General features: G+C 42.2%; 1 long non-coding RNA gene across 1 annotated transcript; it reads right to left on the bottom strand.

The window, feature by feature from the left end:
- Nucleotides 1-9946: 9946 nt before the first annotated feature.
- LOC111975111 (uncharacterized) lies at nucleotides 9947-10905 on the bottom strand. The gene is made up of 2 exons (XR_002878766.2): nucleotides 10748-10905; nucleotides 9947-10540 (listed from the first exon to the last, which is right to left on the bottom strand). It is a non-coding gene; the product is annotated as an uncharacterized lncRNA (long non-coding RNA).
- Between the last annotated feature and the right edge of the window lie 546 nt (nucleotides 10906-11451).

Below are 11451 nucleotides of genomic sequence, written 5' to 3'. Positions count from 1 at the left end.
ATTACCGCCACCTACTGTACTGGACTGTGGGCCAGAGCAAGGGAGAAACTAACTTTTACCTGCCAGCCACGTTTGTCTTAAAAAAAGATTTACAAATATTTGAGACAATATCAAATGACGTTCTACTCAATATACTCTTTAAACTAATTTCCTGTATTCCCTTCTCCCCCATACTAGATCTCAGCCTCTCTCTTTCCCTCTCATACTGCCCACACTGTATCAATACATGCTCCACTATCTCCGTTTCAAAATCAAATAAAATAAAAATGTATTTGTCACATGAGCTGAATACAACAGGTAAAATGCCCKTAACCAACAATGCCGTTTTAATTAAAAKAATATAGTTAAGATTTTTTTTTACTAAATTAACTAAAGTAAAATAAATTAATGTAACAAAATAACAATAACAACGCTATATACAGGGAGTACCGGTTAGTAGAGGTAACTGAGGTAATATGTACATGTAGGTAGGGGTAAAGTGACTATGCATAGATAATAAACAGCGAGTAGCAGCAGAGTAAAAAAAGGGTGTGTCAATGCAAATAGTACGTTTTATGGTTTGGGGGTAGAAGCTGTTAAGAAGCCTTTTGGACCTAGACTTGGCGCTCCGGTTCTGCTTGCTGTGCGGTAGCATAGAGAACAGTCTATGACTAGGGGGGCTGGAGTCTGGCAATTTTTATGGCCTTCCTTTGCCTGGTATAGAGGTCCTGGATGGCAGGAAGCTTGGCCCCAGTGATGTATTGGGCCGTACTCACTACCCTCTGTAGCGCCTTGCGGTCGGAGGCCGAGCTGTTGCCATACCAAGCGGTGATGCAACCAGTCAGGATGCTCTCGATGGTGCAGCTGTAGAACGTTTTGAGGATCTGAGGACCCATGCCAAATCTTTTCAGTCTCCTGACTGGGAATAGGTGTTGTCGTGCCCTCTTCACGACTGTCTTGGTGTGTTTGGACCATAATAGTTTGTTGATGATGTGCACACCAAGGAACTTGAAGCTCTCAACCTGTTCCACTACAGTCCTGTCGATGAGAATGGGGGCGTGCTCTGCCCTCCTTTTCCTGTAGTCCACGATCATCTCCTGGCAATAATCACACTTTCCTGTTGAAGGCTTTCCTATCAAATGTAAAGTCTTATTCAACTGGCTGTTTCCCAGCCTTAATCTAAAAATAGCCTCCTCTCTTCTGTCCCTTCCTACTGTCTTCCCCTCCCCAACATTCCTATATACTTGCAATAAATGCCTGCCCTTAGTATCTCTATTCCACTGCTCCTGCCATCTCTGCATCATCACTGTCCATATCAGGGTTTTTTCCTCTGCCTTGCTCATTGAAACTACAACATCCCCGAACAAAGTGCTTCTTTAGCCAGTACATCAACTGTCTCTTTCCCCTCCACCCCCACATGGACTGGAACCCAAGTAAATCTTATCTGTATACCCATCTATCTAATCCTGCAATGGGCTTGTAGTACATCATAAAGCAAGTCTTGTCTGCTACGTGATCTAAAGGACTGAAGACTCATCAACACTGCACATGAATCAGAGCAAATAACTACTCTGTCTGGCTTGACTTCCTCCATCCACTGCAAGGCCAACAGTATGGCCATCAGTTCTGCCGTATATAGAGCTAGATGATCTGTAATACGTTTCCTGAATGCCACCCCACATTCCTGCACTACAAATGCTGTCCTTGGATATTTTGAACAATCTGTGTAAATGGCCACAAAAATCCTGATACACAGTATCCAGATGTCTCTTAAACAAATCAAATATATCAACACCCTCCCTATCGTTCCGTAGTCTCTCCAACACTTCTAGGTCAACTACTGGAGACGGAGTAGCCATGGTGGGTTTACAGGAATAGCTACCGTTGGACTAAACTCCCTTCCATACATCTCCCTCGCCTGAGTATTACCCACCCACCCAATGCTTGTGCTCTGTCCTCTCTCATGTTCCCAGCATGCCTGTAAAATCCCTTTCGCAGGATAAGACACCCCATGTCCCTGTATGTTGACCCAATAATTCAGCTGCTGTTTACAAATCTGCAATGGCATATCCCTCATCTCCACCTGTATTGCAGACACTGGGGAGGTCCGAAACTCCCCACTACATATTCTACATATAGTCCTTGCCCCTGTATGACATCTAGCCTTTCCAATGAGGTCTGGGCTGTCGAACCATACGCTATACTGCCATAGTCTATTACAGATCAGATCAATGCAACATGCATGGTCCTCAATGAGGAACGCCCAGCCGCCCACTTCTTCCCCATCAGACAGCCAATCACATTTAGCACCTTCTTACATTTTCCCACCACTCTCTCAATGTATTCTGCCCAGGTCAGCCTAGTGTCAAAGTACACCCCAAAGAACCTGAAGGCCCCCACCCTCTCCAAGTTTCTCCCATATACTGTAACCTCAAGCATACCTCATCTCCCACCTTCCTCCTGGTAAAGAACACTGGGTTTTCTCTACAGAAAACCTGAATCCCCACATGAATGCCCACCGCTCTACCTCATCAATTGCTTCCTGTACCTTCCTGACTATGTATGGCACATTTATTCCCCTCTTCCATTAGGCCCCATCTGCAAATAACGACCTCCAAATATCACGCCGTACCTGAGAGTAAACATCATTGATCATGAATGAAAACAACAAAGGCCTAATTACGCTCCCCAGCGGTGTCTCGTTATCCACCAGGTAGCTGCCTTGTCCTTCCCATCTGGACAAGAGGAATACCTATGTAAGAATGCTGTTCATGAACTATAGCTCAGCCTTCAACACCATAGTAACCTCCAAGCTCGGGCCCAGGGTCTGACCCTGTGTAACTGGGTCCTGGACTTCCTGAAGGGCTACCCTCAGGTGGTGAATGTTGGAAACATCACCTCCACTACGCTGATCTTCAACACAGGGGCCTGACAAGGGTGCATGCTCAGCCCCCTTCTGTACTCCCTGTTCACCCATGACTGCGTGGCCACTCACACCTCCAACTCAATCATCAAGTTTGCAGACAACACAACAGTAGCAGGCCTGATTACCAACAGTGACGAGACAGGCTACAGGGAGGAGGCGAGGGCCCTGGTGTAGTGGTGCCAGGAAAATAACCTCTCCCTCAATGTCAACAAAATGAAGAAGCTGATCATGGACTTCAGGAGACAGCAGAGGGTGCACGCCCCTATCCACATCGACATGACTGCAGTGGAGAAGGTGAAAAGCTTCAAGTTCCTTGGACTGCACATCACTGGCAACCTGAAATGGTCCACCCACACAAACAGTGTGGTGAAGAAGGCCTCTTCTGCCTCTTCAACCTCAGGAGGCTGAATAAATTTGTCTTGGCCCCTAAAACCCTCACAAACTTTTACAGATGCACAATTGAAATCATCCTGTTGGGCTATACCACCCCTTGGTACGGCAACTGCACTGCCTACAACCGCAGGGCTCTCCAGAGGGTGGTGCGGTCTGCCCAACGCATCACCGGGGGCACACTGCCTGCCCTCCAGCACCCGATGTCACAGGAAGGCCAAAAAGATCATCAAGGACATCAGCCACGGCCGGTTCACCCCGCTATCATCCAGAAGACGAGGTCAGTACAGGTGGCTCAAAGCTGGGACCGAGCGACTGAAAAACAGCTTCTACCTCAAGGCTATCAGACTGTTAAATAGCCATCACTAGCTGGCTACCACCCGGTTACTCAACCCTGCACCTTAGAGGCTGCTGCCCTATGTACAGTTGAAGTCGGAAGTTTACATACACTTAGGTTGGAGTCATTAAAACTCGTTTTCAACCACTCCACAAATTTCTTGTTAACAAACTATAGTTTTGGCAAGTCGGTTAGGACATCTACTTTGTGCATGACAAGTAATTTTTCCAACAATTGTTTACAGACAGATTATTTCACTTATAATTCACTGTATCACAATTCCAGTGGGTCAGAAGTACATCACTAAGGTTGACTGTGCCTTTAAACAGCTTTGAAAATTCCAGAAAATTATGTTAACCTTTAGAAGGTTCTGATAGGCTAATTGACATAATTTGAGTCAATGAGGTGTACCTGTGGATGTATTTCAAGGCCTACCTTCAAACTCAGTGCCTCTTTGCTTGACATCATGGGAAAATCAAAATACATTTTTGTTTCATCCTTGGGAGCAATTTACAAACGCCTGAAGGTACCACGATATCTGTACCAACATAGTATGCAGTATAAGCACCATGGGCCATGCAGCCGTCATACCGCTCAGGAAGGACACGCGTTCTGTCTCCTAGAGATGAACGTACTTTGGTGCGAAAAGGGCAAATCAATTCCAGAACAACAGCAAAGGACCTTGTGAAGATGCTGGAGGAAACGGGTACAAAAGTATCTATATCCACAATAAAACGAGTCCTATAATGACATAACCTGAAAGGCTGCTCAGCTAGGAAGAGGCCACTGCTCCAAAACCGCCATAAAGCCAGACTACGGTTTGAACTGCATGGGACAAAGATCATACTTTTTGAGAAATGTCCTCTGGTCTGATGAAACAAAAAATAGAAACTGTTTGGCCATAATGACCATCATGTTTGGAGGAAAAAGGGGGATGCTTGCAAGCCCGAACACCATCCCAACCGTGAAGCACGGGGTGGCAGCACATGTTGTGGGGTGCTTGCTGCTGGAGGGACTGGTGCACAAAATATATGGCATCATGAGGGAGGAAATTATGTGGATATATGAAGCAACATCTCAAGACATCAGTCAGGAAGTTAAAGTTTGGTCGCAAATGGGTCTTCCAAATGCACAATAACCACAAGCATACTTCCAAAGTTGTGGCAAAATGGCTTAAGGACAGCAAAGTCAAGGTATTGGAGTGCCATAACAAAGCCCTGACCTCAATCCCATGGAACATTTGTGGACAGAACTGAAAAAGCATGTGCGAGCAAGGAGGCCTACAAACCTGACTCAGATACACCAGGTCTGTCAGGAGGAATGGGTCAGATGAATCAGATGTTGGAAGTCATGCGTCCTTCTCAGTACTCTAAATTCCCTCTTTCTACTCCTCACCATTGCCCCACACTCCTCCGTCCACCATTGGACTGCTTTCCTCCTCCTCCGTCCTGACTTCTTAGGTATAGCCTCAGTAGCTGCCCCCCACTCAGTTATTCATACATTCCACACCCCCTCTTAATCCACTCAAGCCATCACCTGCTCCTGAAACTGATCCCACTTTGCCCTTCCAAACATCCACCTGTTCTACTCCACTGACACCTCCTTCGACCTACTGTACTAGTATGGGTAATGATCACTCCCTACGTCCACTCCTCCCATACATTCCACTCAAAAGATTCCTGCCATCACACTAGATACCAGAGTGAGGTCCAAGGCAGACTCTTTCCCTGTGCTACATCAATCCTGTCCCTCGGCCATCATTCTGGCACACCTCATCTTTCATTTATATCAGATTTCCATCACATGGCATTTCCTTCCATCCGTTTCCCCACACCACATTACCTTCTATCCTGCCCTCCATTCTCTCCAGCCAAACGAGATCAACGCACGTACACACATTTTGACGTTGAACTGTACGCAATGACGTCTCAGCGTGTTCGAGGGATCAGTCACAGAAGACGCTGCGCAAAAGTATACTGCACCCAGACCACCAGGGGGATCACATTAGTTAATTTTATTGTGGGCGGGCTTCATTTTTATAATTTATGTAACTAGGCAAGTCAGTTCAGAACAAATTCTTATTTACATTGACGGCCAAACCCTCACCTTCTTCATTGAAGACACAGGTCATTTACTAATTAAACATCTCTAATCACAATATTAAATTACATTTGAATATGTGATCATATCATCTGGTTTCTGAGCATGCAAGCATGTTTTCCCTTTCTACTTCCTCGCTCTCCTCCCTTCATAATGTTTAAACATGTTTTGGATGGACAACTAGGGTAAGGCCATGGCACATTTGATTGATGATTAGTTATGTTACTCTTTGAAACGGATTAGATTGATGTGCTTGGTTATTTGCCATTTCCAATCTTTCACGGTATGGAAATTCATGTTTGTGTTTGTGCCTCCTGAGCAAAAACAAAAAGTTGATCAATGCAAAAATCGAACCAAAACCAGACATCAGAGGGTGGGAAATCAACTAGACAAAGGAAAACATATCATCTATCTTTATAATATAGATACCAGCAGGTTTACATAATATATATGCAAGAGTATACAAATGCCCAACAAAAGCAAAAATACATTTCATATAGATCATTTTTTAAAGGGTAATATTTAACAGTTGTTCACATGGTAGCTAAAAACACATAGGTGATATGCACTCCCCATACCTATAACCTGTCAGTGCTATCAACAGGTTCACTACTGATCACCAGAAAAAAAATGAATGGAAATAAAGCAGACTTTCACATCAAACCAAAGCCAGACAGATTAAGGGACACAAACAGAACAGTGTGTGACAGACTAACTGATGACATTTATATATAAAAACAAAACACCCATGATGAAAATTCTGAATGACAAGTTTGTTTGAATAGGTGAAATTTGGGTTTGTCTTGACTGACACAAGCCCAATCATAAAAATAAAAAACAAATCCCAGTGGCACACAGTATCAATACTATTTCAAAAAGTACATAAATAATTAACATAATTACAATATTTCGTTATAGGTTCCCCTTTGCAATGAACAAATCAAGAGAGGCTAGATAGATCAAATATATATTAAAAAGTAACAGATATACATTTTATATTGAATCAAGCTGCATAGCAGTTTGAGACAAAACTTAAATTGCACCGACGTTAAACAAATGCAATTCATTATTTCTGTGAAAATAAATCAGATGCACAACACTATACATTTATCTGGTCACTCATTTCGTACGGCATTTGAAGCACACAAGTCGTATGGCTTGCCAGATACTAGTTATCAAGGGATAATAACCACTGACATTAGTGTCACAGTGGTGAATAAAACAGGCAACAATGGTAAAGATAATCTGGTTCTCTACTATAAAAGTTTGTCAAGGCACAAGTATATCATCCATGTACTGAGCAATACTTCTAAAATATATTTGCTGTACACTGATGTCATAAAATCATTGGTTAGTCTGGGTGCAAATATGGTAAAAATATAGCTGAACTTTCAAAGGTGACCCCTGCATTTCTGTAGTCATTGGTTGAAGGAAAAGTCTTTCATTTTTAGGTCTTCAATAAATTAAACCTTTACCGGCACAATAAAGTATAGCGACATCAAATTATTAAAGACTCATGTCGTCATTCAATGTTAAACAGTAGCTAGTTGACAAATAGCCCTCCTATTTTGTCAAAGCTCATACTACATGAGATATTCATGGGTTACATTTGAAAATAGGTATTTTACACTCAATATGCTTATGCTTGAAAAAAACTATCTTATTGTGTATTCATAACACAAAACATTAACATGTTGCCGCCAAAATATTGTAGGTATACTATATATAAAGAATGTACTTTATCTTGTAATTGGTCCAATGTTGAGTAAGTGGCTGATTAGCAACCTGCTCGGGTGAGTAACAAACACATTCTGCGTTTGGAGTTTTTTGTAAACCCTATTAACAAAATTTAATAGATGCTTTTTAACTGTCTGTATGGCTTTATAACTGCATAGTTGTCCAAATAACTTCCTTGACGTTCCTTATTCAGAGGTGAAATTATATTGTAGATGTGACAGTATAGTGTTCATGAATTGAGTTCACAAGTGAGTGTGACTTTAAAACTATCGATTTGGCAAACATACTTGTACAATTGATCTTGCAACCTGAGGTCAATGAACAGAAATCTATCAAAGGATAAAACAAGTGCAAGGAATGTACATTGTGACTCAGTGTACATGGTAGCTTTTTAACACTACCCTCAATCATAAAGTTGTATCCTGTCCTCACTTCGTACGGGAGAAGCATAAACTTCACTGACAGATACTGTCATCACAAAACCACAGCCAACCTACAGTTTAACAGGTGGGGAAGGGCCCAAATCCACATAACTAAATTAATACAATTACGGGAGTTAAATCAGAACCAAACTGTACTCAGTCATTTGTTAGCACAAATATGATTGTGGGACACAATTTAACAATATCTAAGAACAAAAATACCAAAATATAGATATGAATTGTCTGAAAGATGTATAGAAATACCCAGTAAAAAATGATATATGATAAAATTGTAATTTATGAAAATTACAAAATACTCAAGACTATTGAAACAAATACTAGTAAATATTTCACAAGAGTTGAAGAAAGCCATCACAGACAGGCTCTTTTCCAAGAGCCAACTTAACCGGTTCATTCTTCATGAAGTAGGGTCCCTTTAAATATCTAAAAGAACACAGCTCAAGCTCTGGGATGGGGAATATGGGGCCCCACCAATCACATTACTAAAAATAGTTTAAATACTCTCCATTTCAAAAATCTGCTTGTTTTTAAAGTGAATAAGAGGTAATGATGTTAAGAACCCACAATAAAAGACAACAACACTAAGAGAGAAAGATGGAGGCACTCAACGAAGCTGTTCTTGTTGTCATCAGAGACCAGCCCCTTGTTCATGTGTATACTCAGATTCAGACTAAAAACAAGACACAATCTTACTGTTGGCTTCACTCCAGCCCAATACTCACATGTAAAGAATAAAAGCACAAACCAGTTTGGCAGCAGTACAGGTGTAGGGTCTTAATTTGAGCCAGTTTGCTACAGCAGAAAAATAATCCTGCAGCAAAAGAAATGCGAATTATTCTGTGGATTATAATTAATGGACATTTTTGTAGGGATTGATACATTTTTCATTAGGGTAAATCAAGTCTGAAATTTCAAAGTCGAAATTTGACACACAAGCGAGCTGTGTGTCAAAAAGCAGTGCGGCTTGGCAGAGTCGTGTTGCAGTTGCAGAGTTCCGGCGATGGTACAAGACTAACTACCAATTGGATATCATGAAATTGGGGTTAAAAAGTACAATAAAAATATATACAAAAACGATAAAATACAAATAATAAAAGTTTTTCTTGCAGTGCAGGAAAATTCTCAGCAACAAAAGAGTGATCAAATTAAGATCATACACCTGTATAYCACGCCTGACACTAATAATCCAACTACAAACAACCATTCATGGTCAAGGCAAAACAGATAACTGCTCCAGTCACTGTCACCACTTTCTTCCTGTCAAAACATGGCGAGTCTCAAACGACAAATATGAACACACCAATCAATATGAGCCATAAAACTGGCCATTCATGAAGACGAAAAAGGAGGCTGTGACTTGAGGCCTTGACTCAGGTCCTGGGGTGGCCCACTGTCGGCAAGAGAGTTGGTATTTTACAGTAAGACAAACATACGGAAAACTCCTCTCTGATCTATGGATAAAAGTCCAGTTTGTGCGTGCCAGACGTGAGCTAATACAAACATCTTCCATGGAGACATTCTTACAAAACAACACATTAACTACATTTGCGATAGAATGATACAAATAACAATATACTCTTTAATTACATCAGACAACCGTGCACACTGGTATATAGTACACATATATGGTTCTGATTTATTCAAAATGTAGGCCTATTATTTAATTATGTAGACTGGAAATGAATCATTTAAAGGCTGGATGATTTCTTTTCTTTTGATCCACATTGACCCTAATCTAGAGCATCTCTCGTACTACAGAGTCTAATCAGGGAAAGAAATCCATGGTGTAATACTCAAATATTTGGAGTTATTCTCATGAATGGGTAATGGGAAGATGGCTGCCAATAAGAAACTGGTATTTCATGAAAGGAACAATAAAAAAACTAAAGCCATAACTCAAAACACATGCATGAGTAATAAAGTTGGTGAGATGTACTGACTAAATAGCTGACTAGCGAATGCATAGGCCAACTTAATGAGTAACTGGCCACAAAAGGAAAGCATCGTAAAGTGCTGAAAGAACTAAAGTCAAAATATCTTACAAAGGTTTATTTTTCACGAACTGTATATTTTCTTTTGCTATTTCCTAAAATACTTTTAATTTCGTATAAAAAGGACAACAATGCGTTATAAACAATTGTGAGCCCACACTCTGGTCCTGGAGAAGACAGAATGCTGTGCTAGCTTCTACCACCATCCTTATAAAGCCACACCGCAAAGTGCTGCTCTGAGAACTGATGAGTTAGCCAAACATTACATAGTGTCATGTTTCATTAAGAGCTGGAGGCGACTAGCTGCGAGATACACTGAACACACTGACAGTTGTGGGGTAACTACAACCTATGTCCTATTTTGAGGTCCAGGTTTAGATGCAGTGGAGGACTGGTGCCCCGCTCAGCGCCACTGTGGAGCATCTACACATGAAGACTGTCCTTGGAGAAAAAGGCCGCTGAGGCTTACATGTAACTTGGAGTTCGGACAGGAGCCCACCGTTGAGTTTGTTTTCATTCTTCTGCCGTCTGTAATGGGGGTCCACACCGGGGGTCTTCTGCCATCTGTAATGGGGGTTCACACTGGGGGTCTTCTGCCATCTGTAATGGGGATCCAAACTGGGGGGCTTCTGGGCTCCTAAAGGGAGGGGCAATTACATGTTTAAAGGACATAGAAGCATGTAAACAGTAGTCAGTGATTCAAATTTTAACTAGAATTCCAAATGGTTAATCCTGCTTTCTGAGATACCCTCAAGATGTTTAAACTGAACAACAAAAGTGCAACCGTTTTAAACACATTGGTAAACCAAACTTTTAAAATGTTTATATAGAGATGAGCATTCACCTGAAACCTATAGCAGGCCTAGTAGGAGCGAGTGAGGTTGTTGCCCTGCTCCTGCAGGCTGACAAGCAGGTCATCTATCTTCTCCATGTTCTGGGAGGCCGTCATGCTGTTCTGCATGCTCCCTGACTCAGACATGGACTGGTTGAGCAGCGACTGGATCTGGGTAGGAAACGTCCCCTGCATTAAATATAAGCAAGCGTATTGTAGTCAATGCTAGTGTTGCATGTTTCAATGTAGGTTGTTTAGGAGCTGTTGGGCTTACACAGTACCTAACCAGTCTGTCTTGCAGTTCGGCAGATGGCCCCCAAACAACCCATCAAAAAGGTGGACCCTAGCGAGCCAGTCCCTCAGAGAGTGAGGGCAAGGAGCTGAAGATCCTGGTCCCAGCCTGAGACCCCAGCACAGAGCCCGCTACCTGACTGAGGGCAGCAGGGGGTCAGTGAGGACCCACTCAGCAGGGCTTCCCCACCCTAAAGGTACGCCTTAAACCAGCAACAGGACCAGGGGGGCTGGGCCCTCTAGGGCTTTGTGTGGACGGTCAGTGCCCCATAGACGGGTCACTGTTTTGATCTACCCTTTGGAAATATGCCTTTATCTGTCTTCATCAACGCCACATCAACTCTCCAAACTCATTGTTACATAAACATCTACATTGGGTTTAACATGCTCAAGTCTAGCACTGTGACAATCACTGAATCAACTAT

Source organism: Salvelinus sp. IW2-2015, linkage group LG15 (genome assembly GCF_002910315.2).
Source record: "Salvelinus sp. IW2-2015 linkage group LG15, ASM291031v2, whole genome shotgun sequence".
Lineage (NCBI taxonomy): Eukaryota > Metazoa > Chordata > Actinopteri > Salmoniformes > Salmonidae > Salvelinus > Salvelinus sp. IW2-2015.
This window is presented reverse-complemented; position numbering and strand designations above follow the sequence as displayed.